The sequence below is a fragment of the Arachis stenosperma genome, chromosome 4, assembly GCF_014773155.1.
Source record: "Arachis stenosperma cultivar V10309 chromosome 4, arast.V10309.gnm1.PFL2, whole genome shotgun sequence".
Lineage (NCBI taxonomy): Eukaryota > Viridiplantae > Streptophyta > Magnoliopsida > Fabales > Fabaceae > Arachis > Arachis stenosperma.
The window spans coordinates 87576162-87582919 of NC_080380.1; the positions used below are offsets into that span (position 1 = coordinate 87576162).

The 6758-nt window shown below is 42.1% G+C and overlaps 1 non-coding gene across 1 annotated transcript; it reads left to right on the forward strand.

Moving 5' to 3' along the window:
- The first annotated feature begins 6364 nt into the window (after nt 1–6364).
- On the forward strand, nt 6365–6472 carry LOC130978618 (small nucleolar RNA R71). Its single transcript, XR_009086240.1, has one exon. It is a non-coding gene; the product is annotated as a small nucleolar RNA R71 (small nucleolar RNA).
- The last annotated feature ends 286 nt before the right edge of the window (nt 6473–6758 follow it).

Here is a 6758-nt window from a genome sequence, read left to right on the forward strand (position 1 = left end):
AAAAAGAAAGGGTTGTTACCTACGGAGGTCGGTAAACGACTGGTCGGCGAAATTGTGAACTATACTTTTTCACAACTCTCATAATCCCTGGTAATGGCTCCAAAAACTTGGTGCGCTTAATACCATGGCATTACACAACTTCGCACAACTAACCAGCAAGTGCACTGGGTCGTCCAAGTAATAAAACCTTACGTGAGTAAGGGTCGATCCCACGGAGATTGTTAGTATTGAAGCAAGCTATGGTCATCTTGTAAATCTTAGTCAGGCAAACTCAGATATATATGGTGATGAACGAAAATAACATAGAAGATAAAGATAGTGATACTTATGTATATCATTGGTGTATGAGCTTCAGACAAGTGTATGAAGATGCCTTCCCTTCCGTCTCTCTGCTTTCCTACAGCCTTCATCCAATCCTTTCTTACTCCTTTCCATGGCAAGCTCGTGTAGGGTCTCACTGTTGTCAGCAGCTACCTCCCATCCTCTCAGTGAAAGCGATTGCATATGTCCTGTCACGGCATAGCGGAATTCATCTGTCGGTTCTCAATCAGGCGCGGAATAGAATCCAGTGATTCTTTTGCGTTATCGCTAACGCCCCCGCCCTCAGGGTTTGAAGCACGTCACAGTCATTCAGTCATTGAATCCTACTCAGAACACCACAGACAAGGTTAGACCTTCCGGATTCTCTTGAATGCTGCCATCAGGTCCTGCCTATACCACGAAGACTCCGAAGAATCCAAGAGATATTCACTAAGCCTCGAATGCTTGTAGAACAAGAATGGTTGTCAGTCACCTTGTTCATAGGTGAGAGTGGTGATGGGCGTCAATCATCACCATCATCATGTTGAAGAACAAGTGATATCTTGGTAAAAGAACAAGCGGAATTGAATGGAAGAACAATAGTAATTGCATTAATACTCGAGGTACAGCAGAGCTCCACACCCTTAATCTATGGTGTGTAGAAACTCCACCGTTGAAAATACATAAGAACAGGGTCTAGGCATGGCCGAATGGCCAGCCTCCCAGAGGTCTAAGATAGCATAAAACAAAGATAGCTACCAAAGTCTCGATAGCTACCAAAGTCTCGATAGCTACCAAAGTCTCGATAGCTACCAAAGTCTCGATACAAATACAATAGTAAAAGGTCCTACTTATAGATAACTAGTAGCCTAGGTGTACAAAGATGAGTAAATGACATAAAAATCCACTTCCGGGCCCACTTGGTGTGTGCTTGGGCTGAGCAATCAAGGAAATTCGTGTAGAGAACTTTTCTGGAATTAAACGCCAGCTCCCATGCCAGTTTGGGCGTTTAACTCCAACTTTTATTCCTGTTCCGGCGTTTAACGCTGGAATTCCTGAGGCCGGATTGCTTTGCGGGTTTGGGCCATCAAATCTTGGACAAAGTATGGACTATTATATATTGCTGGAAAGCCCTAGATGTCTACTTTCCAACGCCGTTGAGAGCGCGCCAATTGGGCTTCTGTAGCTCCAGAAAATCCACTTCGAGTGCAGGGAGGTCAGAATCCAACAGCATCTGCAGTCCTTTTTGGTCTCTGAATCAGATTTTTGCTCAGGTCCCTCAATTTCAGCCAGAAAATACCTGAAATCACAGAAAAACACACAAACTCATAGTAAAGTCCAGAAAAGTGAATTTTAAATAAAAACTAATAAAAATGTACTAAAATCTAACTAAAAGATATCAAAAACATACTAAAACAATGCCAAAAAGTATACAAATTATCCGCTCATCACAACACCAAACTTAAATTGTTGCTTGTCCTCAAGCAACTGAAAATCAAATAAGATCAAAAGAAGAGAATATGCAATGAATTCCAAAAACATCTGTGAAGATCAGTATTAACTAGATGAGCGGGGCTTTTAACCTTCTGTCTCTGAACAGTTTTGGCATCTCAATCTATCCCTTGAAATTCAGAATGGTTGGCTTCTTTAGGAACTCAGAGTCCAGATAGTGTTAATGATTCTCCTAGTAAAGTATGATGATTCTTGAACATAGCTATTTATTGAGTCTTGGCTGTGGCCCAAAGCACTCTGTCTTCCAGTATTACCACCGGATACATACATGCCACAGACACATGATTGGGTGAACCTTTTCAGATTGTGACTCAGCTTTGCTAAAGTCCCCAATTAGAGGTGTCCAGGGTTCTTAAGCACACTCTTATTTGCCTTGGATCACAACTTTATTTCTTTTCTTTTTCTTTCTTTTCTTTCTTTTTTTTTCGATTTTTTTTTTTTTTTTTTTTTTTTTTTTCTCTTTTTTTTTTTTTGAATAGCTTTTTCTTGCTTCAAGAATCATTTTATTGATTTTTCAGATCCTCAGTAACATGTCTCCTTTTTCATCATTCTTTCAAGAGCCAACATTCATGAACCACAAATTCAAGATACATATGCACTGTTTACACATACATTCAGAGAACAAAAATATTGCCACCACATCAAAATAATTAAACTATTATAAAATTCAAAATTCATGCAATTCTTCCTTTTTCAATTAAGCACATTTTTATTCAAGAAAGGTGATGGATTCATAGGACATTCATAACTTTAAGGCATAGACACTAAGACACTAATGATCATAAGACACAAACATGGATAACATAAAGCATAAAAATTTCGAAAAACAAGGGAATAAAGAACAAGGAAATCAAGGAATGGGTCCACCTTAGTGATGGCGGCTCTTCCTTGCTTTTGAAGGTCCTATGGAGTGCTTGAGCTCCTCAATGTCTCTTCCTTGTCTTTGTTGCTCCTCCCTCATGATTCTTTGATCTTCTCTAATTTCATGGAGGAGAATGGAGTGTTCTTGATGCTCCACCCTTAGTTGTCCCATGTTGGAACTTAATTCTCCTAGGGAGGTGTTTAGTTGCTCCCAATAGTTTTGTGGAGGAAAGTTCATCCCTTGAGGAATCTCAGGGATTTCTTGATGAGAGGGGTCTCTTGTGTATTCCATCCTTTTCTTGGTGATGGGCTTGTCCTCATCAATGGGGATATCTCCTTCTATGTCAACTCCAACTGAATAACAGAGGTGACAAATGAGGTGAGGAAAGGCTAACCTTGCCACAGTGGAGGTCTTGTCCGCCACCTTATAGAGTTCTTGGGCTATAACCTCATGAACCTCTATTTCCTCTCCAATCATGATACTATGGATCATGATGGCCCGGTCTATGGTAACTTCGGACCGGTTGCTAGTGGGAATGATTGAGCGTTGTATGAACTCTAACCATCCTCTAGCCACGGGTTTGAGGTCATGCCTTCTCAATTGGACCGGCTTTCCTCTTGAATCTTGCTTCCATTGTGCGCCCTCTTCACATATGACTGTGAGGACTTGGTCCAACCTTTGATCAAAGTTGACCCTTCTAGTGAAAGGATGCTCATCTCCTTGCATCATAGGCAAGTTGAACGCCACCCTCACACTCTCCGGACTAAAATCCAAGTATTTCCCCCGAACCATAGTAAGATAATTCTTTGGATTCGGGTTCACACTTTGGTCATGGTTCTTTGTGATCCATGCATTGGCATAGAACTCTTGAACCATCAAGATTCCAACTTGTTGAATGGGGTTGGTGAGAACTTCCCAACCTCTTCTTTGGATCTCATGGCGGATCTCCGGATATTCACCCTTTTTGAGTAAAAAGGGGACTTCGGGGATCACCTTCTTCAAGGCCACAACTTCATAGAAGTGGTCTTGATGCACCTTTGAGAGGAATCTATCCATCTCCCATGACTCGGAGGTGGAAGCTTTTGCTTTCCCTTTCCTCTTTTTAGAGGTTTCTCCGGCCTTTGGTGCCATAATGGTTATGGAAAAACGAAAAAGCAACGCTTTTACCACACCAAACTTAAAATGTTTGCTCGTCCTCGAGCAAAAGAAGAAAGAAAGGAGTAGAAGAAGAAGAAATGAGGAAGAGGGGGAGGGTAGTGTGTTCGGCCAAAGGGGGAAGAAGTGGTCTTTAGGTTGTGTGAAAATGAAGGGTTGAAGAAGGGTATTTATAGGAGAGAGGGGGGTAAAGGTTCGGCCATTTGAGGGTGGGTTTGGGAGGGAAAGTGGTTTGAATTTGAAGGGTGAGGTTGGTGGGGTTTTATGAAGGATGGATGTGAGTGGTGAAGAGAAAGATGGGATTTGATAGGTGAGGGGTTTTTGGTGAAGAGGTGTTGAGGTGATTGGTGAATGGGGGAAGAAGAGAGAGAGTGATGGTAGGGTCCTGTGGGGTCCACAGATCCTGTAGTGTCAAGGAAAAGTCATCCTTGCACCAAATGGCATCAAAATCCACGTTTTGACCCATTTCTGGCGTTAAACGCCGGGCTGGTGCCCATTCCTGGCGTTTAACGCCAGGTTGTTGCCCTTTACTGGCGTTTAACGCCAGTCTGGTGCCCTTTTCTGGCGTTAAACGCCCAGAAAGGTGCCAGACTGGGCGTTAAATGCCCAACTGCTAGGCTGACTGGCGTTTGAACGCCAGCAGCATCTTCCTCCAGGGTGTGCTGTTTTTCTTCCTGTTTTTCATTTTGTTTTTGCTTTTTTCATTGTTTTTGTGACTTCTTATGATCATCAACCTACAAAAAAGATAAAATAACAAAAGAAAATAATTAATTATAAAACATTGGGTTGCCTCCCAACAAGCGCTTCTTTAGTGTCATTAGCTTGACAGAGGACTCCCATGGAGCCTCAGAAACACTCAGAACCGTGTTGAAACCTCCCAACACCAAACTTAGAGTTTGAATGTGGGGTTTCAACACCAAACTTAGAGTTTGGTTGTGGCCTCCCAACACCAAACTTAGAGTTTGACTGTGGGGGCTCTGTTTGGCTCTGTTTTGAGAGAAGCTCTTCATGCTTCCTCTCCATGATGATAGAGGGATATCCTTGGGCCTTAAACACCATGGATTCTTCATTCACTTGAATGATCAACTCTCCTCTATCAACATCAATCACAGCCTTTGCTGTGGCTAGGAATGGTCTGCCAAGGATGATGGATTCATCCATGCACTTCCCAGTCTCTAGGACTATGAAATCAGTAGGAATGTAATGGTCTTCAATCTTCACCAAAACATTCTCTATAAGTCCATGAGCTTGTTTTCTTGAATTGTCTGCCATCTCTAATGAGATTCTTGCAGCTTGCACCTCAAGGATCCCTAATTTCTCCATTACAGAGAGGGGCATGAGGTTTACACTTGACCCTAAGTCACACAAGGCCTTCTTGAAGGTCATGGTGCCTATGGTACAAGGTATAGAAAACTTCCCAGGATCCTGCCTCTTTTGAGGTAGTTTCTGCCTAGACAAGTCATCCAGTTCTTTGGTGAGCAAGGGAGGTTCATCCTCCCAAGTCTCATTTCCAAATAACTTGTCATTTAGTTTCATGATTGCTCCAAGGTATTTAGCAACTTGCTCTTCAGTAACATACTCATCCTCTTCAGAGGAAGAATACTCATCAGAGCTCATGAATGGCAGAAGTAAGTCCAATGGAATCTCTATGGTCTCATTTTGAGCCTCAGATTCCCATGGTTCCTCATTGGGGAACTCACTGGAGGCCAGTGCACGCCCATTGAGGTCTTCCTCAGTGGCGTTCACTGCCTCTCCTTCCTCCCAGAATTCGGCCATGTCTATGGCTTTGCACTCTCCTTTTGGATTTTCTTCTGTGTTACTTGGGAGAGTGCTTGGAGGAAGTTCAGTAATTTTCTTGCTCAGCTGACCCACTTGTCCTTCCAAATTCCTAATGGAAGATCTAGTTTCAGTCATGAAACTTTGAGTGGTTTTGATCAGATCAGAGACCATGGTTGCTAAGTCAGAATTATTCTGCTTAGAGCTCTCTGTCTGTTGCTGAGAAGATGATGGAAAAGGCTTGCCATTGCTAAACCTGTTTCTTCCACCATTATTGTTATTGAAACCTTGTTGAGGTCTCTCTTGATTCTTCCATGAGAGATTTGGGTGATTTCTCCATGAAGAATTATAGGTGTTTCCATAGGGTTCTCCTAGGTAATTCACCTCTTCCATGGAAGGGTTCTCAGGATCCTAAGCTTCTTCCTTAGATGAAGCATCCTTAGTACTGTTTGGTGCATTTTGCATTCCAGACAGACTTTGAGAAATCAAATTGACTTGTTGAGTCAATATCTTATTCTGAGCCAATATGGCATTCAGAGTGTCAATCTCAAGAACTCCTTTCTTCTGACTAGTCCCATTGTTCACAGGATTTCTTTCAGAAGTGTACATGAATTGGTTATTTGCAACCATTTCAATCAGTTCTTGAGCTTCAGTAGGCGTCTTCTTCAGATGAAGAGATCCTCCTGCAGAGCTATCCAAGGACATCTTAGATAGTTCAGAGAGACCATCATAGAAAATACCTATGATGCTCCATTCAGAAAGCATGTCAGAAGGACATTTTCTGATTAATTGTTTGTATCTTTCCCAAGCTTCATAGAGGGATTCTCCATCCTTTTGTCTAAAGGTTTGGACTTCCACTCTAAGCTTACTCCATCTTTGTGGTGGAAAGAATTTTGCCAAGAAGGCATTGACTAGCTTTTCCCATGAGTCCAGGCTTTCTTTAGGTTGAGAGTCCAACCATATTCTAGCTCTGTCTCTTACAGCAAAAGGGAATAGCATCAGTCTATAGACTTCAGGGTTAACCCCATTAGTCTTGACTGTGTCACAGATTTGCAAGAATTCAGCTAAAAACTGATGAGGATCTTCCATTGGAAGTCCATGGAACTTGCAATTCTGTTGCATTAGAGAAACTAATTGAGGCTTAAGCTCAAAG